This window comes from Rhea pennata, chromosome 7 (genome assembly GCF_028389875.1).
Source record: "Rhea pennata isolate bPtePen1 chromosome 7, bPtePen1.pri, whole genome shotgun sequence".
Classification (NCBI taxonomy): Eukaryota; Metazoa; Chordata; class Aves; order Rheiformes; family Rheidae; genus Rhea; species Rhea pennata.
In genome coordinates, this window is record NC_084669.1 from 23,608,529 (window position 1) to 23,634,937 (window position 26,409).

Below are 26,409 nucleotides of genomic sequence, written 5' to 3' on the forward strand. Positions count from 1 at the left end.
CTAAATCAAGCAGAAGAGATGCACAGACCAAGCCTTGATGCTGATGCTGCTTCAGCTCCCTTGAAATCCCCACATCAAGACAGATGCTCACCCTGCCCCCAGCCCTTATGAATGGAAACATGAAGCTGAGCATCTATTTGGAAGCTAATCCCAAACTACAGCATCTTTCTGGGTCCCAAAGGACTTTGCTCCTTTTCTTCTTTGCCATATCACTTTCTCTCAATTCCATCTGACACGGGGGATGTAATTTTTGCAAGGAAAAAAAAAAAGGAGGAAAAAAGAAAAAGCTGCTCCAGCTGTGCACTTCTGAAAATCTATTTTTTTCCAGTTCCACAGCCAACCACTTTCAAACAAGAAAATCTGCAAAACTCAAAGTTCTGCATATTATTTCATACAACTAAAAAAAATCACAAATAATAAGGGGTCCACAACATGTGTATCCACCTAGGGAATCCTCTACAGAGCTTTGGAGACAGAAACATTATGACCTTTACAGCTGATAAAAGAACTGGGATGGAATAATCATATATGTGTAATATATTTATATTATTATTTTATATACATCTACACACACACACCACTTTCTGATGCCCTAGTAACAAATTTCTCTTCTAACAGCCCAGTGGCTGAACAGCTAACATACCAGCATTTGGAAGCGGCTTGCACAACAGGATAAAGCAACCTCACAGCAGGAAAACTCCAGCAGGGAGACAACAAGCTAACAACGAACAGGACATGCAGCATCAATGAAAGCTGAATTCTTAAGAGGTTAAGACAGATGCAAAAGCTGTTGGTGGTAGCGTGGAAAGATATATTTGTTTCATAAGTTCAGGAACAAATAGAAGGCTATTAATATCTTGGAGTGGAAATATTTCAGTCCAACGTTTTGAAAAGATGCACTGAAAGAAAGAATCTGCAATCACTCCTCAAGCATAACACAGCTGTTTGAAAGCACCCAAAACAGATTTCCACATACGACCTTAAACAAATCAGAATGCCACCTGCAAAAGCACCGTCAGCACAATTCCAACACCTGTATGCTCTTGGCATATCAGTTCTAGGAGCACTATTTCCAACTACAGCAGAGCACAAAGTGACAACCTTCAACTTTGGTTCACAAGATTTGCAAAACTGCTGAGTTCTTTTTTCCCCATCAAAAGACAAAACAAAACAACCAACAACATTTGTATTCTATAAATGATGATGTACAAAAAAATTGAGTTTCCTTTTTTGGAAAGGAACAAAACTGATAAACCATATGGCTGACTAAAATTTAGTTGATGAAAAACAGCAAAAGAAGAAAAAAAAAAAAAGCAGGAATGCCAAGTGCGTGAAAACAGCAAGTACCTGAAGTATCTGTATAAGGGCCTTAGCAGAAAGCTCACAAAAATATTTTCCCTCTCCCAACAAATATACGTTTATGGAATGTTCTAATTGGAAAAACATCTGAATTTAAATTCTAAAGCCACATACTTCACTAACCGTTACTCTAGAAGCAAAATCCACATACCTACCAAACAATGCCAGGTACACGCATCTCCCAAACCCTACGACAGTGGTCATCAATCAAAACTCCTCTAGTAAAAAGGACAGGCTTTATGCCTTTCAGCATAAACTGAAAATTCTCCTGATCCCTTGCAAATCTATGGTTATCTTGCATGAAAAGTAATAAATCACAACAAAAGTAGTATTTTCTGTATAATTTTACAGTGCTATCATTTTGATTTTTCTGCTTTGTACTCAGGCACTCCAGCAGCCCTGCAATGTCACATTGCAATCCTGGACCTATTCAGTAAGGTCCTCAATTCCACAAATTTGTTATTAAAAGATACCCTCATTCACAAAGCTGTTTGACACCATGCTAGTAGAACCGTGAGTAAATAACCAGTGCAAATGGGGCCTGCTATAATCAAACTAAAACCAGACTTCCCCGCTAACTTCAGCATTGCAGCCAGGAAACCAGGCCAGACTGCTGCAAAGAAACTCCACTTCTCATGTGATATAGTATTAAGATGAAGTCTAAAAGAAGCATATACAAGAGAAACGACTTGGACTAGAGCTCATATCGCATCCATTCATTCCTTACCTTTCCCTTGCAGTTGCAGAGTTGCATCACCCCTTGAAACACAGCCACAAGCAAGAGCAAGAGCCACACCTGAATCTTCCTTTCCCGGGGTGCTTTGGGGAAGCACGAGCACGCACTCAAGTGAGCATTCGTGCCTCCGCAGCTTGAGGACAAGGCTCTGCAAAGTCCTTAAGACCTTCTCACGGCTGCTGATCTCATCCAAGGAACTGAAAGAGCATCTCAGCAGGACACGCCAGCCTCCTTTTCAGTTCCCTCTCTCTGACTGCCAGTCTCTGGCAAGTGAAATGTCAAGAACCAGGCAGGGGCGGTGTTTGGAGAAGGAGGGATAAGAGATTCTCACCATCCATCAACCTCAAAACCTATTCAGCCGACAACTTGAATGGAACTGGCATTTCATTCTCCATGGTAACAAGAGATGGAAGGAGGATGGAAAAAGAGAGAGGGATAGGGCAGACCCAGGAAAAAACGATGCTGAGGAAGCAGGGAGAGCCGTAAACTTTGCAACTTCTCTTTGCTTTGCAAGCTGCATGCAAAAGAGAGGAAAGCCCCTTCCTTGCTTGCACAGCCCGCGAGACAAGCTGTCGCACACTCGCAACGCGGTGCCCTTTCTGCAAGCGGCGTGGTGATGTGGGGGAAGGAAAGCCCTTGTTCTGCACAAGTCCTCCCAAGAGGAAAGACAAATGCCTCCTCAACATAGGGAAAGCTGCAGATTATGGGTAATTGCCTCTCGGTAAACAGAACTGCATTAAAAGGAAAAGAGTCTGCTGTTCCCTGTATCGCACTTCGTTTTTGCAAGCTGAAGCCACTGGTGCTGACTCAGTCTGTGTGCTAGCACTGACCACAAATGGCAGTGGAGAAGCAGCACCAGCCCTCTTCGCCTGCCCTGCATCTCCCGTGGAGGTAAACATTTGACAGTTACCTCTACTAAGATGAATCACTTAGAAACACAGCGATATGGGCTATTTCTTCTTTTCCAAGGAACACTGAAATAAAGCATCGAAGCAGCTACAAACTTAAAATTCGGGCAGCACCTTTGCCAAGCTCAGGGGAGCCCCAGGTAATTCAGTACTTATTAACATTTCAGGCCTGGCCATCTTCTAAACTTTTTTCTGCTATTTTACATTCATAACTTGAGCTGTCACAGCCAGGACGTGCATAACAGGGCAATTACATTTGGATTCATGCACATTTGTGTTCCAAGCTGGCCCCATGCAGCTCCTGAAAGAGTCTCCAGCTAAAGCACTTATGCAAGATAACCAAACAAAGGACTGAAAAGCTCTGCAAATCCTGGCTGCTGCCACTGCCATCTTATTTCTTTCTGAATCCTTCACACAGATTCTTTCCTGAAGGACACATTTAAATCTCCCTCCCCCACCCAAACACACCACCTCTCAATTCCTAGTTTGTTCTCACTTTCCGTATTGTGTACGGGACAGACTGTTGTATGGTACTTCTTTATGGCCCTGTCTATACAGTGAGCTTTTTGTTAAAGGTGACATGCAGAGTTGTTTTGAGTTCTCCCAATAGTCCTCACGTGTCAGCATGTATGTTGAAAAGATGATTTCTTTTTTAACTATCCATTTTCATTTTCTTTGTTGTTCCTATTAGAATTTTCGACATTTAGCTTTCAGGTTCTTATGTACGTTTTTATTTACCAGCCATGACATCACAACTCACATATGATCTGCAAAAGCATCTTCTACAATTTCATACACCAATAAAATGGTTGGTGGATAAAGCCTGAAGCCAAGTGGACAAGGACTTTTATTAGTATCCCATATGAGCTGTCATGCCACAACCAGCAAATAAAACTTACATAAGAATCTGAAAGCTGTCCAAAATTCTCACATATCCAAGAAAATATATTCAGTTTTCTCCTTTGTCTTCCAAGACTCAAGATCTTGGAACAACCAAATGGCACCTCAGAGGAAAGCAGCCTCTTCTTGGAGGAGGCCACTTTCTACTGCTCTCCAACTGATTTTCCTGCCTTTCTCTAGGTAGAGCAGGGGCACATTTACCTTTTGAAAAGTACCCAAGGTGTACGGCCTACAAGCACTTTCCTTCTTTCCTGAGTAAATTAGCAAGGAAAAGAGGAATGAGATTGTCCTGTGCTCTCCCAGTCATAGCCAGCCAGCTAAATTGAGAATGACACAGATTAGTTGAAAGACGTCAGTCTCCTACAAATCTAAACAAGCAAATAAATGCTGTGCAATGTATCCACACAATCAGATGAATTCAATTCTTTTCATTTACTTTTGAAGGTACTTCAGAACTCCAAGGAGACCTTTCCATCCTTCTAAAATATATTCTACCCACACAGATGGGGTGGGTTATTTAAGATGAGGTTATTTAAAATTGAAAACTTTGTTTTTTCACAGAAAAATCTCAGTACTTTTTTATTTTGCTTTATGGTAGCACAAAAAGGAAAGAAGGTTTTTACCACTTCTCATCACAAAACAGGATCATCTTTTCTGTACTTGCTGTTCACTGAGTTTCACCTCGATCCTCTCAAAGGTTTGAAAGCATTATTGTTTATCTGTAGCTTAAGGAAGGGATTTTCTTTCTCTCTGAAGTGATTCTAATGTACTTCAAAGACTTGCCACCTACGAATATCATCCACTTCTCTCACTGTGATCCAAAGCTACATCAACGGAAAAGGAGAGCTCTCCCAAATCCGTTCCAGCAGCATACTTTAGGCAAGGGGACGATACTACCAACACTACCAATATTCAGCAATATGCCAGAAAGCATTCCAAGAGCAAAGAGTCATACCAATCATATCACCCAACTGTACAACTTCCTACAGCCACCAGAAAGGAGGTGTGGATGAGATACATGTTTTGGAAAAGAATCTATGGTGAATAGGCTAAAGCCAGCATTAAAACAGCATCCTGCAGAGAGGAGCTGAAGCAAGGAGAAAAGCATGCCCACACAGACTCACGGTCTCATCCAGCTTTCCCAAACAGAATAAACAGTACAGTAGAGCCAATGTTCAAGGGCTGCCCACCATGTGTGCCTGTCAAGCAATTACAAAAGCTGGAACACTGCAGTAGCTTCAAGCTGGCTGAGAATGCAGCTGACTTTGGTTCTGATCGAGTTTGGTGGTCTCCACACAGTTCTCGCATTACGAAAGCTACCAGCTCGACCGGCCGCAGTTTTCAGAGACGTGAACCAGTGGTGAGCTGCCATAGTGAGACAGCATTGACAACAGCATGTCACAACAAGCTATATTGCACCTGCTCTGCAAATAAACAGAACTTCAGCTGCCACAACTAAACTCACTTTAATTTTTTTTTCAAGTAAATATCCACTCTGAAAACCTTTTCATGCCTTTCAAGAAAATTAACCAAATGAAGTGACTACACTTTAGTAGTGCTTTGATTTAGCAGCAGAATATTTTACTACAACTATTCCTTACAGTACCAGAGTGAAAACTGGGAGATCAGCAGACCTGTTCTGCAATAAAAAGAAAAAAACAGTAGAAAAAGTGCTAAGTTTTGAGGTAAGTATTCATCCACCCACCAACACAGAGGCTGACCTAGAATTTAGAGCATTCAAGAGAAGCTGTCTTGAGAGATATTTTAATACAACAGGAAAATACCCCAGCCCCAGACTGACTCACTTGACAAATATTCTCCTGCTCATTTGCTTGAAGGCGAGGAAGAGCTCAGTCGATCAGATATGCCATATCCAAAGGTACTCACAGAGGGTGATACAATAAATGAACACAACAGGAAAAAAAGCTAGCTAAAAGCCAGAACAGCAGAGGGACTGGCAGAGCAGCCAAGCCTAAGAGCCACAGGAGTCACTGTTTACTCGGATGTATTTTTGGTCCTCAGTGCCCTCTTATTTCATATATGCCAGAACCTTGAAGTCCCAGAACAAATGACACTACAAAAGGAAAAAGGACATTTAACAAGTCAAAAAGACTCGCAAATTCGGGAATCTCCACCCAAGTCTGTAGAACATCGGGGCAAAAAAGGAAAGCTCTGTAAGCTTCAACATGTCTAAAGCTAGAATTCCTTTTTTCTAAAAAGGCCTTGTACTTCTGGAATTGAAGAACCCACTAACTTGCCATCACCATCTCCGGAATATCTATTTTGATTCCAGGTTAGAAATCGATCAAAATCACAGAATTAATTTACTCAGTTGTTAGGATAACAGCTTGGCAGACTTTGTCAAAAAAAAAAAATCATGCACTATATGAAAACACCTTTTTTTTTTTTTGGTTTGACATTCACAATTTCAAACCGAAAGGCAAAAGGTAATTTCTAAGAGATACGGCAAAATGAATTACAGATTTACACTTATAAGCATCATGAAATAACAGCGCAGATTTTACTTGGTTGAAATGCAGAAGTGAGAAAGAACAAGCAAAGACGAGAGATACTCAAATACAAAGATTCAGAGGATAAAACAATCAAAACGACTGCACATGATTCTTTCAAAGCATACATTAAAAGCATTTCTAGAAATAAAAAAAAAAAAAAAAGAGAGAGACTAAAACCCATCATTAGAAGGCATGAAAAAAACTTCCAAGAAGTCTACACCTCAAAAAATTCAGAAGACAGGAGTCTGGAAATCCAAAGCATCTTGATTTAATCTTGACAAACACGGCTCAAGTATCTCTGAGCTGTTCTCCATAGAAATCTTTTCAAGGTAGGAACAAGTCTGGCCAGAGACTACACACTCACTTGACCTGATTACACAACGTGTATGTCATCAATCCAGAACACACTGTACCACTAAATTAGCAGGCATGCTCCACCTTTCACACCACCCCCCAGAAGGGGAGGGATGGACTGCAGCGTGCTATTCTATCAAGTGATAAATGATCCTCCAAAGATAAGCCAAGTGATACTAACTCCATAGCTTGCTACCCTGAAATTAATACAAAATTCATCAAAGCTGAAAAAGCAAAAACCACCCACATGAAGTTCATCAGCTCTTCCAGAGAGGTAAGGTTCCTCTGAATCCTAGAGGATTTAAATTTTAGAATCACTTTGGGTGACATCTTTCATTTTCTTTTTAATTTGCCAGACTGTTCTAAACACTTTTCAAAAATTAGGAGCTAATATTCAATGTCACCCATTAAACAAATCCTTCTTTAAAAAGAAAAAGAAGAGATACACAATCCTGTGCATCCTGCTGACTGTTTCATGAGAAACAGGGAAGAGATTATTACTACAAGAATCCTAACAAGTGGTTTTGCTAATGCTATCTACAACAACATGCACAAAGCCACCTGGATCTGTTACCCAAGGACATGCAACAGCACTAAACATTAATGATACGTGAAGAGGTGAAAGCTGGCAACTAGAATTCAGTGAAATAAGAGCTTTTAGCAGAGTATTAAGGTTTATACATTTTGAACTCTGAAATTTCACTTCTGCAGTAAAGGTTTTCTATATTGCACATACGAACATTTCCATACGAGTAAAACCTCTTTCCTCTAAAGTGAAAAAGTTTACAAGGGCATGATTAGTTGTTTTCATTGAGTATAAACCAGATAGTTGCCTGTAAGTGGAACCAGGAGCAACAAATGTAAAATAAATGCTCTTTTTCTTTTTGCGCAGATGTTCTTCCATGATTTATGAAAAAGTTCTGCTTCAAGAAATGAATAAAACCATATCCAAATCTACATGGTCAATAGCTTTGAAGTGTAAATTGACATGTGAACGATTGGTTTCTTTTTTCTCCCAGTTTCCTCTTGTTTTCCCCCATTTCATGTAAGATTAAAACACCTGCAAAGGTTCTGCAGGTGTTTAAGCACAAATTAAGCACATAATGACATATCTGCAAAATAAAAGCTATGCTTTAACAGGCAGCAGAGGGGTCAACGTGAGTGAATATCAGCCAGTAACTTCTATTAATAAACAGCAGTGCAAAAAGAAAAAAAAGATTATACTTGATTCTAAGGGGGACCAGAGAAGTTAAGGCTGAACATTATAAGTGATCTCGTCTTGCAAGATGAAGAAATTAGAGACAGGAGTCACATGAAAGAAGCAAGTCTAAATATCTTTTTATATCTAAATTTCATAACAAAAGTGAAACATAAAATAATGTCCAAGACAGCTTAGGACACAAGATGCTACTTCAGGGACAGCACTACATTATGCCCTGAAAGTCTGTATCAGTGTAAATGATGCAAAAATCAACAGTCATTTTGGGGCGGATGAAAGTGGAGGAAACATATCTTAATCACACTTATTTTCTCACTAAGCCAACACCTCAACAGCTTAATTACCCATAAACGAACTTGCCTCTGAAGAAACTGATTCCATATAATTCTGTACCATTCTGCAAGCAAGCAGGTAAGGATTTTGAGCAAACAGCACAATGTACTTCAATCTCACTGCTCTGCTCCCACAACTTCTGTGCTGCTTTCCAGTTTTAGGTGCAACGATTCCAGCTGGTACCGAACCGAGAGCAGCTCTCTCTCCAGTAGGCAAAGGGAAAAAAGCAATGAAGCCTTTCCAGCACGCCGGTTGCCTGTACCACAATTCCTAAGGCATCAAGGTAGCAACATAAGGAAGAATCACAAATTACCCGTTTTTCCCTCATCCCCACTCCCAAGATATCAAAGTAACGAAAGCAGCAGCTGAGGCAGCGACGCAGACAAGACCTCGGAGGCCTCAGGCACCAGCGCACAGGTAACTTCTGCAGCTTTCAGGGCAACCTAAGTTCCCAGCTGGTTGCTCCTCTTCCCCACTGTAACAAGATGTAACATGAATTCAGCTTACAGTACGATGCCGTATTTTGGCCGGAAGGCATAGGAGATGTGATTTAACAACGCGTTAAATTGGAGCGCGGCACCTGTGCCTTGCTCGCAGCCCGCGCCTGCCGCCCCGGGGCCGCGCGGCGCCTGCCGCCCCGCGCCGGGCAGCGCGGCCGCGGCTCTTCGCTCGCGGGCAGAGCCGCAGGGCACAGCCCCAGACCTGGCCGTGGCCCTTCAGCGCTGCGGCAGCCGGGGCGGCGAGCAAAACCACGCTGCAAGCGCTACCAAATGCTTCAGCGAAAATGCTTGAGGCCCCCTTCTCTGCTGCAGAGAGGATGCTGATCAAACACTTGTGTTTGCGCAAGGTATCTCACTGACAAACACGGGTAATGTGACATGTAATAAAAGCGGATAAAGCCTGGCTTCCCATAAAATAATATCAGACAGCTGATTTTACCAAGAAAAAAAAGGAAAAGGAAGTCAAAGCTCTCACTAACAGCTTTTTTAAGTGTCTGATTTCTAATGTTAAAAGCTCCCTGAACTTAGGTTATGAACTTGGAAGGGGGAATTACAAACCAAAAATTACGTTAAGCATTTTGCCTCACAGGCATGTTAACTCCGGCCTCTTCTACGAAGATAATTTGCACGTTGAAGTTTTGAGCATTTCAACATTTCATGAAAGCTTCTCATATTTTGCAGGTTGACCTTGTGTTCATCGCCTCCCCACACACACATGCTGAAATACCAGACCCTTTCTTCTGTGCCACCTTTTCTCACCCACCTCCAAGTTTTCCCTCCCCTGCTCCCAAATATTCTGGGACTGGTTGGAAAAAGCTACTATATTCCCACCCCCTCAGTTTATTCCTCTGTAAAACAGTGAATCTTGAAATACAGTCCTGTCACCTTCCTTTTGCAGGTTTCTGCCATTGCTGTCACTATGGAAACAATGAGAGCATCAAATATGTCCCTAAGCGTGATTTATAAGATATGAAAGCACCAAAGGTAAAGACTCTGCACAAAAACAATCAACACAAAATTAGCCCATTAGCACGGAAACACTGGGTTTAAAAGATTTTCAGTTTGCCTGAATTCCAAGGGCAATGCTGCAGCCAGCTATGGCCAAGGAGAGAGCTGCCAGAGCAGCATCAGGCATGAAGTCACACAGCCAAAAGCTGCAATGATCTGCCAGAGCAAAGCATTTAAATCATCCCTTTTGCGTTTCAAACACAAAAATACAAGCGCTAAAGAAAAGTAAGCCAGTATATCCCAGGTGTCCCCAAAATATTAAACCAATACAAGTAATATTGTAAGATGTAGAGAAAACGGCATTTGTTTCTTTGACATTTAAAGAGAGTTAAATTAAGGAAAGCCATTACAGGTTGCACTGCCTGTATCTCAATAGCACATTCAGTCATCTTCCCCTCTTTCGGTTCAGCATCTTCTCTCATTTCCACATCAGAAGCCAAGTCAGAGCCAATTATTCTTATGCCTCCCGAGCAAACAACGACTGTAAAAAAATTCTTAGAGAAACACCAACTCTAGAGCTTGGTTGGACAGCTAGCGCGTTGTGGCTTCAGCAATGCAAAAGCAGAGTGCTTATTCTCGCTGTAAGACTGGGTTCATCCAAGCCCTTTATGTGCAGCCGTAGTATTTCCCCCCCCACTCCCAAAGCTCGCCACATACTTCACTTTGACATGCTGGCTCAATTATAGCACACGGGAACCTCCAGGGAACAAACACAGATATTTTGAGACAACTCCCTCTTCGCCACACACATTCTTTGTGTGCTGTTTCAGAAACGCATTTCACTGAATATTTTGCCTTTCATCACCCCATCATTCGCTCTTTCTCTTCCCTAACTAGAGTACTGTGATGTACCCCGGCATGCAACTGCTTTTCCTCACCTCCACTGGCTTAGAAAGCAAGCCACTACTCTACCTCAAATTCAGATACTGAAGTTGAGAGAGAGAAAGCAAGAGGAAGGTGGAACACAAGTCGGCTTAAGAGAAAACGGCAAAGAAACAGCTCAACCACAAGCAAGAGCCTCAGGGTACCAGGAAAGGGCAGGAACTGTGATGCAGCTGTGGGAGCACTTTGAAATGACATGTATTTGTTAAATACGTCATGGAGGCAAAAGAATAAACGTGCTCTTTCCTTAATAAAAACAAGGGCCAATGGTGAGCTCCAGGTGCGATTTCAGATGGGGAGAGAGTCTGCGAACAGACTGCCCTGCCCAGCACGGCCTGCTGCCCTTCGCTTCGGCTGACCCGCTGCCGTCGGCGCCACGCGCACGCCGAGCGGGTTCCGGCTTCCTCGCATCCAGACTCTTTTACCGAGCCGCTCGCAGTAAAAGAAACCGTCTACAGGATTCTTGCCTTAAAAATGATTTTTTTTTGACTGGCTATTTCACAGAGAGTTTAAAATTTGTCAGACCATTTTCTTTTCGCCACGAGACAGGCAGCTTTGGCAGGAGCTCAGGTACTCTACAATGGAGATACTCCTTCGGTCACTTGAAACATATGCTTTTGATTCCCCCTTTCTAAAATAGGAGATTACATGCTTTGGTGAAGATTTCCCCTATTAGGGTGATTTATAAAGTAGTCAGATTGCATAAATACAGAAGGGAACTGCAAGGAGAAAATGACTGAAGGATTTGTATTCTGCATTATCAACATAGTAAGGAAGAACAAAAGAAATTATATATTACAGGACTGGGAGGATAAAACAAGCTGAATTAACAACAGCTTTCTGTGGGAGCTCAGCCCCCATCCCAAACTATCTCCCAGATACCCAGGGTACATTTCAATACATTCTTTCCCTGGTAGGTAATGATGGCATTAGTCCCCAGTTTCAGGAAATTCAATGACAGTATGAAAGATATTGATTCAGAGTAGGAGTTCATCACGCTCAGATGCTGGACATTTTGAAACAAGCCACTCCCACCTTTCTAAAACAGTTATAAGAAATTCCAAATTAAAATATTCACAGAAATGAGAATTTGGCTCACATTGTACTGCACAAGTTTAATAGCCTCTATCTTTCTCTTTTTTCTTTCCACCAGTCATAGATACCTGGTCCCACTGATCCCCATTTATATCACAGCATTAACAACAGACACAGCGTGACGCTGAGCTCCACAGACAAATTTGGGCATAATAAAAAGCACTGCCTGTTAGTGACTTGCATTTGCTTCTGCTCAGCTCTGCTGAAAAACTCTTTGTTCTTGCACAGATAAAGAAATGTAAAAAAAAGGAGGTTTTAATTTACCTGTGCTAAAGGGATTCACTGTTTACAGGATATGTTATTTCACATTTGTCACATTTTCCACAAAGAAAAAAAATGTTTCAAACTTAAAATCGTATTTCACTGTGCCGCTTCTTATTTGGGTAGCTACCTCTGAATCCATCCTTTATCCTTCTCCCTTCCTTAGAGAGACTACAGACCTGCACTTTGAAGCCCAGGTTACAATAAGGCTTCAACACAGTATTTTCAGTATTATTATCTAGTCGTGCATTTCAAGACAACGCAGTACAAGGCTGAGACTCAAGTTATAACAGGCTGCTCTGATCAGTCTGATGCTAATTACAATGTGAGCACCAGAAAAGACACCTCTCAGGACTCTGAACAGCTACCAAAATCAGTGGCATAACACTGAATTGAGAAAAATCTACGTAACATTTGTTACAAACATCTGCATTTACAATTCCCTGGATCAATTATGTCATTCAGATAAACAGGGGAGATCATTAGCAAAACTACTTCATATACAAGACATTCAGAAATATAAAGAACAACAAACTAAGGTTAGTTTACTTCTGAATAAAAAACTACTTACCACAGTTTAAGGCATCTTAGTTTACTGCCTATTGACTACATACCTTTAAACATTTAATCTCAATTTTTTTCAATGTATTCATGCAAAAAAGTCTTCAGCTTTCAACATGGCAATCTTCTCTCAGCAACCAGCAACCTCCCCCTCAAAAATAGTGTAAGGTAGAAGGACTGTTTCAAGTGGAAGTATTTTCTTGTGATTGTGGATATATCAAAAAGTGAAAGTTGATTTACCAGATTCTGAAATGAGTAATTCATATCAATGGAGAAAAAAGCCCCCAAAAGGTCATTCCATCACTACATATGCCCTTGCTTATTGCTCTGAGACTGGTTACTTTCAACTTCACTATTTGAATATAATTTTCAATGATCCTTTTAACAGGAAGGATCTTAGAAAAAACACTAGTCAAATTTATGGAAGGAAGGTCTGGGCACCCAGGGACAAGGTTAATGTCACCAACTTCCTATCTCAGCAGAAGTATTTAGGGCAAGGGGGATGACGTCCCTGAAGCCTGACGCATCAAGTACATAAATACTCAGAAATACTGCTTTCTTCAGGTGATTAGATGTACATCCACAGTTAATCATCTAACACAACATCTGTATATTTAACCAAAACATTTGACATCACTTTCTTGGTTGCTTAAGTCAACTAACTGACACTAAAGGCTGATGAAACTAAGCACATCTGGACCTTTATAAGACAAAGATTGGTATCAGAGAACCTAGCAGTTTCATTATCAACATGGCAAACCAATACTGATCTGGGAAGAGAAAAATTTCATGATTTGTGATTCAGCTGAAGGAGACAGAAGAGATTTTTTGGTCTTGCAAGTAAAAGACCATATACAGGAATCAAAATAGGACTAAAGAGAAGCAAGGATTTATTATTAGTCTTTCAGTGGTGTAGCCCTGTCTAATGGAAAAAAGTACCTACGGTCTGAAACAGGTATGCATTTAATCTTTTCAGGTTGCTTAGTATATCCAGAAAATAAAATTGTGTCCATTACCTCTTCCCTCTTCGCTTATCTGATTTGTGAACTAAATGTCATCATCTTATTTTGGGTTCTTGGATTTTGTGCAAATGGATTAACGGCAATGGAAAAACAGCAGTGTAAGGTAGAAAACAACTTGCTATTTTATTTGCCTTTCATGTTTTCATATGGCATTCCAAACTGGGAGAAACCTTTCATACACACATACAAAGTCAATAGTTACAAAGCACAGACAGAAAGGAGGGAACAAGCTATCGCACAGAGTTTAATCCAGCCACACATGCAGGCTAGTCAGGTACTGGCTCAGTACCTGCAACAGACTGGATTTGCTCCAGACATTCTGGCACTCTAAAATAGAGCATCTTCAAAGCTTTTATTTCTTTTGGCAAATGACAGTGATTCTCAGTCGCACAACAGTCTTCTTGAAAGAAAATAAATGATATCCAAAGCATCCTGCTGATGCTGCACTGCTCAAGAGCCAACACTTAGACTCCATCAGAGCCCAGCAGGCACTCTGGAAGGGTCGCACGCTACCAGAACAGCAGCAATCAAAATTTAACTTTGGACCCAGGTCTCATCCCTCACAGTATATCCTAGGTACTTCAAACACCTCTTTACTTTAACGGGAGGGAGAAAGATATCCTGCCTTTGAAAAAGTGAACAAGTAGCCAAGAAAATGGGAGAAGATTTAATTTACTGTTCAGTAAATGCATGAATTCTGTATATAAATTCCACTGATGACACGTGACCCTTTTCTTTGACATAAACAAATTAGAGTAGCTACCCTGCTGATAAACTAGAACCTCTAAATCCAAATGAAGTTTGCTGCACATGTACAGAAAAGACACAATGTACATTTATCACATTTTAATGCATTTATGGCTGAAAAACTCTGCAGAGTTTCCAGAAGTATAATGTAAAAATTCATACAGAACAAAAAAGAAACACTGGAGAGCCCAGTTCTTTGCGACTGTTGGCAAGTGGCTATTCCCATACAGATGAGGAAGGACTGCACTCCTCAGCAATTTTTCAGATACAATGCACATTCAAACCTTCTACTTCATGGAATTTCTCCCCTCTTTCCTAGTTCATGGGAAATTCCACCTCTGCCAGACAATTCAAGGGAAACTGAACAGCAAATTCCACTAACTCGAACTCTGAGATAGCAGCTCGGCTGCTGTGAGTCACTGACAGCTGGGAACAATCCTACCATCTTTGGAGAGGCACCAAGTTCAATGCAACATCCACCCCCTTCCACTCTACTCCACAAAAGCCAGCAAATCTGAAAGGAATCACAAGGATGCTACTGCTTATTGGAGAGGGAAATGTGAGTCTGCCTGAAAAAAAATCCCTGATCAGGAAAAGCCTGCTTCAGAAAGTTGCTGACACTTCAACCCCACGTGCCTAAAGCGCTGCAGCAGAAAAGTACTTTACATTTAGACCCACTGTTTCTGAAATAGAGGTCTGAACCCTTGCACTGTGCCTGAGTTCCTGGTTTGATTGAGAATCTGAAAAGGGGGTGTAGAAGGCTTTCCTGCAGTGAACCGGCACGTACTTACAGCCACCTCCAAACCACTCGCTGAGTGGGCATGGGAAATGAAGGGCACCACGTAGTGTGTTAACGCAGAGACTCCTAAGATCCCTCTGCAGATTACACATACATCAGAGAACGTGATCAAGCCTCCTTCAGTCAGGAACCAGAGCAAAAAATAAACAGACATCACAAAGTCAGGATGAGGCACCAGCTCCTCTCCATCTCCAAATTTTCAATGTTGAATCCAACACTATTTCAAATGAAGAACCATTCTGTATCTCCAACCTCATCTGGCTGAAGGAAAGCCTGCTCTAGCTGGTTCCTGAAAGAGCCTCAGACTCTATTCGTCCCTTCTAGGCCTTCCTTAACTCAAGCATTGCTAGCTTTCATTTCTCATTTTATTTCTGTCTACCGTCATACTCAAAAGCATGCCCCTGAACTGGAATGTGCCTCACTATAAAACTGCTTGATCAACAGATCTGACTTGTGCCTGTTTTATCAAACCTTATCTAGTCATACTCATATATACATATGTATGTATATGTGTGTATATATATACACATACACATATACACACAAAGGTTTATTTATAAAGTGTTTTTTGTTTTTTTAAAAGAATACATACCTTCTGGAGGACAACTACAAAAATATTGTATTACTGAGATATTCTCAGTAATTACTCAGTAAATCCCCTGACACTTTTCAGTATATGAGCTTTGCTTGCTTTTAGGGTTTTGTCTGCAATAGCAAGTTTTAGCGCAAAAAACCCAGCAATGCTGCCACCAATTCAGTTGTAGCACTGAGTCTCACACAATTTAGCTGCTCAGGGTAAAAAGACCAAATATGCTTAGCCTCAAGAGTACCATGAGAACAGCTGAAGTAGACTGTATTGGAAATTATTCTTCTCTACAATCTCCCTTGCACAGAGAATTATTCTTCATGATTATTCAATAAAATTAAAGCCTCATAACTATGACTTCTTCCAGGCCATATCCTCACACCTGCCTGCCACTTCTGGCTATTAAGCTAACTTCTTGTTTGCTTGCAAAACCGTCTGTACATTATATTCCTCATGATTACTACTTGCACTTCCTCTGGCAGAAGAAATATGCCAAGCACAACTGGAAACTAATTCAATTCATATTGTTGTGACAAGTATCAGGCAAGGGCACAGTTCTAACACACAGAACTAGCTTATGAGTTACATCTGCCTCCAGTATACCACTTATTTTAGTATCCTTACATCTCCTAGTCAGGAAGGTTTTTTTTGATAGATGTTGTAGAGCAAAAGAAACAGAAAACAGTAAAAGATCTTGCTCTAACAGGTATATTTATCTATACAGAAAAACAGTACAGGAATCTTTCTATACCTTCTTCTTGCCTTTCATGATTTCCAAGGCATATCATGAAGTTTGTAAGACACCTTTGAAATGACAAAAGTTAAAAGAAAAAAAAGTATACTTGTTGTATGCTAACTTCTATGAAGTACTCCTACAAACCCTAAAACAGAGTTGTGATATAATACTTGCAAGTTAATATGGGCTTTTGACATCAATTGACAAGTTTTCTGAGACAGGATAAAGAGGCTCCAGATCAGATCACGGGCAAAGAGTACGGTGAAAGCAGTCTGATTTAGAAAACAAGTGGATTCAAAAAAACCAAGTCAAACTGCAGTAAGAATTTATAATTACAGAAAGGGTACTCTTCTGACCTCTTTCCTTTAAATGAGTGCCCATAACTCTCCCAAGAAGTGTTTCACAGCTTCTTACAAGACAATATTTAAACTGTAATATAAAAATGTTATTAAATATATTATTTTTTTAAAAAAACATAATTCTCTGAAACAGTATAATATAGTGATATTTCTATTAAAATCTTTACTACAGCAAAAATTAAGCAGACAGTAACAGGAGCCGATAAAATTTAAACCCAGCTATTTCCATAGCTTAAAGAACTAGAAGTACAAATTTCATCAAGTGTGAGTGACAGTCCAGCTTTCTAACAGAATATACAATATTTGCTTCTAAACTTGAAGATATTTTTCTTTATAAAGTCAAGAGATTTGCTTTAAACTTTTTATTGCATATAAAAAAAGTCTATTAGACTACTACTTGAAAGTTTCTAAACCTTTTTATATTTGACTCTTTCTAGTTCCTAAAATATTAAGCTAATGACTCTAATGCAGCATTTTTATAGGCACAGGTAAGGTGCATGAGTATTTTTAAATACAGAACACGTATAAAGCAGATTCTCTGCAGACCAATATACACAGAACATCTGACAGCATAAAGATTTTACAGATGCTCCTGAGCAAACCTTATACATGACATCCCTATTTGTGATGCTTAATGTAGTCATATGAAACACAAACCAATAACAACTTTATGGTATGACATATGTACTTTCATCTATCCTTCCCTAAAGTACTGAAGCTGCCTTACACACAAAGTTTTGTTAGCATGCAGACAAAACACAAACCCTATTTCACAACCATAAAGCACTGTGATGTCTTTAAATATTCTCTTCTGTGCTTATGTTCTGTCTTTTTAAACTACCCAATGCAAATCAGAAATATCTGCAAGATGATCCCCCACACACATACCTTGGCACATCTGGCACACAGGACTTCCCTGACTGAAGGGAAAGCTTTCTACAGACTCCTGCTCAAGCACCAACAGCACTTTCTTGCAGCAGAGCAATGGGATTAAATTTACACCCACTTCCCCAAACCCAATCTCGTAAGTAGCCTTCTCCATTTAACAAAAATGTGTTTTCTTTTTCTTTCAACTAAGACTCAGGCACCTCTGTTACTTTCAGAAGATACCGGATGTGTTACACACCAGAATTTATAAAAAAAACCCACACAACTATGTAGGAAATGGGCACTCAAGCAGTCCTCTCAGCCATCCCCTCGCAAGGCTGTCTCTGGGCAAGTACCATATCCTTATTACTGTTTTTTTTCAGGGTCTCAGAGATTTCCATTGCTCTAAATTCAGATCTCTACTCTTGTGCAGAAAAGGTGAAACATACTTAACCTTTCAGCTTCCCTGGTCTGCCGTGCTGTGGAGCGCTATGCCATCTACACTAAACCAGAAATTTAACTGTGCTTTGATGGCTGACTCCCACAATTTTATGAGCTGATAAATTACCATCTCCCCATTTCAAACCTGGACAGTTTACTGTGACAGGTATGGTAAGTCTAAATTTATCAGTTCCTGGGAATGTAAATCTACATCAAAGAGGATGGAGGCCAAGCACTTACCTTTCAGCAGCACCTTTGTTCAGCAGCCAGCAGCAGAGCAAAAGCCAACAACGCTGGGCTCACGGTTGCTCCCTCCAGCTGGCAGGGGGAGAAATAAAATGGGTCCGGATTAGAGACACACAGGAAAAAAAGATCAAAGAGTACTTTATTTTATATGACTATCAAGATCATTGCACCCAGATTCGGCAAAGAATCACTTATATTTTAAACACAAACAAGTCAGCAAGACAGTGCACGTACTACTGTGCCTTGTTAAGAGCCCAGCAACTAATATTTGTTCGTCACTGGAACAGATCTCAAATTATATATAAAATGAAAAGCAGGAAGAGAAAGAATAAGCCAAGAAGTTCCAGTCTTGCTAAAAATGTGACAGTGCCCCAGTAAGAGAGTTGCAACTTCCATGGCTCTTGATGCAAGCATCACAGTGCTGAGAAGACTGCTTTAAATTTCACATGAAGACCTTTCTCCACAATGAAAAAGATAAAACGTGCTCTCTGATGAAATCCCCTATATCAGAGCTCAGACAGCAGCTTAAAACCTTGTACAGCTTGTACATAGACAACACACATAGAAATGCTATGTAGCATCATGAACTAGCTTTCCCTTAGCTCCGTCCAAAAACTGAGGTTCAGGTTTTTACGCTTTTCAAAGGAAAACCCCTAAACTCGTATACTTTCCAAATTCTTCACATAATCTCCTCAAACCTGTCCCAGGGCTGCCTTTAAACCAACGACAGCCAGGCAGCAAGAGCCAAGCATGGCCACACGCTAACCCTCACAAGTCGGTGATTCTGGCAGCGGCTCCACATGGGTGCTTCCTCGCCGTCGCTGCCGCCTCCTCCTCCTCGCCCTCTGCCCTTGCCACACCAGAGCCTAAGAGGCACCAGCGAGTCTGTCCCAAAAAGAAGCAACCGCACAAGCAGCAGATCCAAACCTATTTCACTGGTTCCCCTCCAACCCAAGCCACATGCTCCAACACGCTCTCACACAGAAGCACCGACAGACAGAGCTTCTGCAAGTCACTCCCAAAGTTTCTTCACCTTTCTCCTCCCTTTAGACCTATTTGTACTGTTTACTTTAATATTCCTCTTTAAGTACATTTTCTAAAGAGGGACAATGTCTAGGACAAGCATCTGAACGCCTTCCTTCTCCTATTTCTGGTATGCCACTGGACTTAACCATCTTGACCAGCAGACAAAAACGCAGACTCAGAGCAGCAGCAAGCACGAGGGAGGCAAAAATAAAAGAATTAAGAGAGGCTGCCAGCTTGCCCTACTACCTCAAAAGGAAACAACCTAAAAGGGTGAAAGACACTTATCAAGTTATCCAGTCTATTTTCATCCAAAAGCTGATGTAAGACTACTTCCTGAATCTTCCTCCAAGTTCATACCATTTTTTCTTCCAACTACAGTCAGTTATCACTTAGCCAAGGTAGGCATATTTGCCCATCAGTTCTTTTGGTCTGCACTCATTCGCCATTCTTCCCTCAGCTCTCTTCACTTAGTTTACACCTGACTAGAAACAAGATGTTTGGGCCTGCACACTTGGCAAGTTAACTCTCAAAGTTGTTTAAGAAAGAACTTCTCTATAATGTGGATAGCCCAAAGTCATATTCATTTGCTTCTCACTGCCACGATGCATCTGCAAACTCATTAATCTGCTGCACAGCCACCCCAAGGCTCCTTGTCAGTACCAGAGCTTTTCCAGCTTCATTCTCACCCTGGCACACACACAAATTTCATGTTAATCTCTCCTTTGACTGCACTAGTCTGTATCCTTTCCAGTGCCTCCCTGCAAAACAGAAATACCTAATTTTGACGCACTCAATTTCCAATATCTCTAGTTCTTCTGTTACTGTCCTCTCTTCATCTACATTGGACTCACTCCCAACACTTAGCATCTCTTATTAGTTTATTAAAAAAAAAACAGCTGTAATAAAGATGATAAAAACACATAACATCCCTCACTAAGATATGACGACACAAGGTCCCCATGCGGCTAAATACGATGTTCAGCATTACTGTGAATGTGTTTACATTTCCTACTTTCTGTTGCAAAATTTCTACTCTCAGCCTAAATTACCTAATATAAAAGGACAAGATCCCAACAGACAATGTGACATATCTTAAGCCACGTATGACACAATGTTAAGCTGTCAGCAACACCATCAGAAGAAGGCATTTATCTCCCTTCCACACCTTACCCAGCTGCACATTCGCTTTGTCAGGCCACTTCTGCTCTGTATTGGTATATACTGTGGGGAGCCAGCTATTTTTCATTTTTTTATTCAGTTCAAAGATGCACAAATACTTGTAATAGTATCATGTACGATGTTATGCAGGGACAAGAGAAAAGCGGGAATGTGTGAGAACTTAGGCCACTGAAAAATATCCAGTAGATACTGGTATTGTGCTTGCAGCTGCAAGCACCACCTCAACGCAGAAAAGCAAATCTGAATTCCTGCAAATCGGTAAGTCTGTAAAAACCCAAAGTCTTCTCAAGAACAGAAGGAAGGAGAATCATTCTGAGTATGTGCACACTGAAGATTTCTGCATAGCTGAGGGGACAAGATGAATTGAACACAAGGTAGATCTGTTAAGGAGCCAAATTCTTTCAAGGATTAAAAATAACTACGGGCTAAAGGAACACAAGAACACATTGTTTATTTGAGCTTTGCCAAAAGATTTTGCGAAGCCTTTCACAAAGGGCTACTCAAGCCCCTGTGCACGCAGGAAGAACAAAGTACCGTCACAAGCGGCAAACCAGCAAAAAGCGAAGCAGGAATCCCTCATTGCTTTTGAGTGGGGAAGAAGGGTATTTGTGGAGCTCTCACAGATTAGCATCTATCTTCTTTCAGGTTGTTATTAAGTATTTGCAAGACAAAGCAAATTGTAAAACAAAAGGTCAACCACACAAAACTTTTAGTGAGGTTGATTAAATATATAGGAGATCGTGGATTAGTTTAGGAGATTGTAACAGAGACAGTCCTTGGACTGTTTGTGGCCACAGCAACATGGAAAATGACAAGGAAGTAAGAAATCAGATAAGAATATATGTTGTGTATCAATGCAAATAGTCACTGATTAGTAGTATTAAACAGTGGTTAAAAAGTCAATATGGCTGTTGGGGCAAAATAATACTGACATTATATACATTAACATTATACTTTTACCCTGAATGTCTTTCAGCCTACCTTGACTGAAACAGTGTAAAGTAGAAAGAAAAATGCTCAAGGAAATGCAAGAAAAACTATCAAGGCAAAGTATGTGCATAAATCTGAGGACAAGCTATACAGAAATAAGTTCAGTACCCTTACAATCACAGAGAACAGGCCTGGAAGGAACATTTTCAGACAGTATCGGTGACACCTAAAGCATTCCTGACATGCTTGCCTCTTATCTTTGCTAAAATCTTCTATGACAGAGCCTCACAAGCTCCTCAGGCAATCCAGCCTACCACCTAACTACCTGTGCTGCTCAAGGGTTTTCCCTACTCTAAACCACCATTTCTGCAATTTAAGCCCTTCACTTCTAGTTCTACCCTGCATTACCATGGAAGACAGATTCTTTTTCTCTTTGCAGTACGCTGAAAAATATATATATATCTTTTCCAGACTGAATAACCCTGACTCTGTTGCTCTTTCCTTGCAGGCCACATTTTCATTGCTATTGCTTTCTCTTGAACTCTCTCCAATTGGTGCTTATCCTTCCTAAAGTATGGTGCACAAAAGCAGCTGCAGCATTCCAGCTGACATCTTTCCAGTACACAGCAGAGAGAAAAATTACCCTACATGCGTCAGATGCTGAGATCCTTCAGAGACATGATTTGCACTGTTGACTTGTGTTCAACTTATGATCCACTACAACCCCTGCTTCTTTTCCACAAGCCTACTACTTGCCGAAACAAGTTGTTTACTTTAAGCAGAAACAACTTGACTTTAATTTCACTGTGTTTTACATAAAAGTGGAAGAGAAGAATTAGGGGAGAAAAATCGTATGCTTATGTTTCACAATATTGCATTGTTTATCTAATCCATTATCAGAGCAATATTTTAGTAAGAGCTGGTAATACATATAAAAATAAAAGTCCTCTTTAGTTACTACAAACACAAGGGAGATTGTCATTTATCCTTCAAAAAGCAGAAAACTTCTTTTCTTTTTCTGATCTCATTGCATTCAGTGGGATGTGTGGATGTGTGGGATCTCTTAACTGCTTCTGAAACTGTCACTCATAATTATATAATTGGCTGTTGTGGGGATTTTATCACTTCCTCCAAAACGTCTGATCATCAGGTACTACTGCAAACAGAACACTCTATTACAGACATCATTGTTGTGACTGGACATGGCATTCTCCTCTTCTTTTTTTTTCTTTTTCATAAGTGCATTTATGACTCAAAGCAAGCCAAAAATAAGACTGGCTTTTATAGTATTAAGAAACGCAATATCAAAGAAATAAAGATGAAAAATGATAGAAGGAAATTTTTCTCATATATTTTTATGCATCTACCTATGAGTTCTCAAAGCTACTGGACAGGATTTATGCCGAGACCATACCATCCGCATTTAAAACAGGAAGGTGTATTTTGTGACCAAATCATTGAGAAAGCATCATATCATTTTTGTTTCACCTATATCTCATTGCTATTTACACTATAGCAGACACCAAAAGACTTCAGCCAAGATTGGGATTGTTATATATTATCCATCTAAACACATACACAAGCACACAAATATATCTCTATACATAATCATTATTTCTGTGTGTCTAATAAAAGACAGTCCATATCCCACATATTTTTCAAGAGAAACAGAGAGAGCAGACAACTGTTGGAAGTTACTGAAGTAAACCGAGAACTGAGTTACTGTGCTCCAAGAACTAGCAGTTGGCTAAGTTATGACAGCTAGAAAACTGCTTTAGCTATTTCACCCTTGAAGCAAGTATCAAGGAACACTACTAGAACAGTTAACAACAACAACAATAATAATCACAGCTTGCGTTAAAGTACAGCACTTCTATACGTTGACAAAGCTCAAGAAATAGAGGATTAACTGAGGAAACAGCATCAAACTACCACAGATACCTGCTTCTGTTCTTGAATAAAGCACGGAAAAAGAAGCAACAGTGGCATCAAAAGTAAGCACACATTTTCATGAAGAAAATCAGAAACACTGTAGGAAATGATGGAGAAGAGAACAGATGAACCAGAAACTAGGTTAGAAAAATAACATCTCCCCAGAGCCCCAACAAATCCATTACAGGACTCTAGCGAGATGTTAAAAAGCAAGGGACTTCTGCAGAGATGTTTAACCCTCCTTTATGCAACGCGGTAGTTATATACTTACCACGGAGAGTAACGCAGCACACAAACTAAAAATGACTGCATGCTGAAGTAGCAGAGACAAGAAAGCATTTGATCAAAGACACACACAAGGCAACGTATTAGGGAAGGTTACAGATGATTTGAGAACTGCTACGGATTCATTTCAAAGAATAGGGAAGACTCCACGGAGAGGAAACTGGCATAAAATAGCACGAACATTACACTGACACAGGTTAGTAAAAAGCCTAATACAGGATTACAGCAAAGCACTATCTGCAACAAGCAAACAAAAGAGCAAAGTACTAATGTGTATGGAGGCACACGGCAATATTTTGTTCATTTTATATTAACGATAGATTTCTAATAATTTTCTGTTAGTATCAGGCAGCAGGATCAACCATGCATGTAAAAGCTCAGGTTGCTCTTAACATATCTTTAAGATGAGGCATATGACAAATTTGTACAGAGGTACTGAAGAATCCCAGGTCCTGTTAACTCAACAGCAAATAAAGAATATGCCAGTCACATTACAATTATACCTTCTACTGTAATAAAGCAAGCAAACTACTCCTACCATGTGCCATGTGTTAAGTGCCAACTTTTTTTTTTTTTTAGTGACACAAGTACTTCCAGTCAGAGGGCAATAAAATATCAGTAAAAAATGGCCAGAAACGGCTCACTGAGACAATTCCTGACGTCCACCACACCTGCAGAGTACTGCAAAGAGAGGATGGAGTACGGGCCCGATTAACTCTTCCGTCGCTGCGGATCCAATCTGCTGTCCATACTTCTCACCCTTGAGCGACACTGCAGATCTTGCTCTAATTCTGCATCTCTCGCCTACAGCAGTATCAAAATGATTTACAGAAGAAAATCAGAGTCCTCCCAGTAAAGATAAGCTAACGTACATGAACAGATATATGTCGATGGGATTTTCTGGCTCATGCCAGAAAGAGGAGTGAACTAATGTCAGCTATAGACTATCTAAAAGAAACGCTTGTACCCTATTAACACAACCAGATGAAGCCCAGCTATATAAATAAAGCCTCTCATCCCACCCTCTCATTTCAGCTGAGTCTTCACGATTGCTCTGGCGTCCCATCACCTTCTCCTCCTCGCAGCAAAACTCTCAGGAGGGCCTTCGCTTTGATACAGGTTTTTCACAGCAAGCCTGTTGCTGAAGTACATGGGACAGGAATGCACATCTGTTTTTATTATCTACTCTTGGCAAGTTATCATTTATAAACAATTAGGTTGGAATCAAGAAAAACAGCAATAAAAAATAAAGTTCCGAAGGAAATGCTCAAGTAAGTATTTGCAAGTCAGAATGGTTTGAGATGGAAACTTATTGTCTGGAAATCAAGGGGACCTGCAGTCTCGTTTGAGAGCCTGACTGATGTGCAGGGTGACCTCAAGCTCATCAGTTGGTCTTCCCACACAGAAGTCTTCTTATACAGCCTTCCTAGGTACCTCACTTTGAGAATTAAAAAATAAATATACCATAATCCCTCAGTCCTATTATTACTACTACTGTTACTATGGGGGCCGAAACTGTCGTCAGCAAACAGGCAGGATATAATTTAATTTTCTTCAAATATTTATTATGTGACAACATAGCCATCTGCTTAACACTCACTATATTTAGTTGCTGTCTTAAAAATCACAGGGAAAGAAAATACCAGCTTCTGCCTCTCACTTCTACACATCCTTTCCAGTCACACATGCACTAATGCATGGCCAATATCAATTCAACCATAGCACACAAGAAATCACAAGAAAGCAGATAATCTTTCAGTTTGGATGAGAACAATTCCAAGACACCAAAAATAGAATCCCTATGTTTATCTGTAACCAAGGGTAAAATTTTAATTTCAGCTTTGAGGACAAAGAACAGGATATGAAGAAAAATGGAGGAATAAAGTAGATAGACAGCAATAAAGCACTGTACACAATAACTATATGCTAAAAGAGGATAGTTATAAGAATATTACATATCTATACAGAAAATGTAACTCTTTAGCAGCATTAATTTTATTCCAGTTCATTATAAGATAAATTCTTGTTCTTCATTCTTAACTAACAAGTATTATACAAAGGTGCTTTTGGCTTCTAAATGCATTCTATTAGGAAAATTTTACGAGAAAGCTCTTCTCTCAGTTTGCAAAGTGTTCTCCCAACAGCCCATATGCAAAATCTTTATCTAATATGATTCACATCATATCACTGAGATTGAGAAAATACAAACCAAGGAGAGAGCAAGAAATCTTACCTAATTAATACTCAGTAAGTAAATTTTGTGATGAGAAAAAACAAACAAGCAAGCAGAGAAGGCAGTATGTTCAGAGTTAGACTAAGTTGTGCCAATCTCCTCCTTTTACACTCCCCTGTTCCCTCCTCTGCAAGCTGAGTGGACAAAGCTGATGCAGGGCGACCACTATTCCTCCAGTCCTGAGCTCACGAACAGCTCCCAGCGCATCCCTTACCCTGCCAGTCCTGGCCCACCCGCCTAACTCCAAATAACCCCGCTCAGTTCTGCCTAGGAGCATGTCCTGACTTCCCACTGCTGTTTATAAACTGTGATATCACATCAGGTCAGTCATGCCTCTCACGGTGGCCAATACATCTGACATTGCAACAGAAAAGTGCATGGAGCTCAGGCCA

General features: G+C 40.4%; 1 protein-coding gene across 5 annotated transcripts in view; it reads right to left on the reverse strand.

Moving 5' to 3' along the window:
• Window positions 1-26,409, reverse strand: part of NDST2 (N-deacetylase and N-sulfotransferase 2) — a 137,429-nt gene that overhangs the window by 93,196 nt on the left and 17,824 nt on the right. For all 5 annotated transcript variants that reach the window (XR_009958920.1, XR_009958919.1, XM_062579878.1 and 2 more), the window contains exon 2: window positions 18,427-18,504. The gene's annotated coding sequence lies outside the window, so the exon portion shown is untranslated. The remainder of the gene's footprint in view (window positions 1-18,426; window positions 18,505-26,409) is intronic.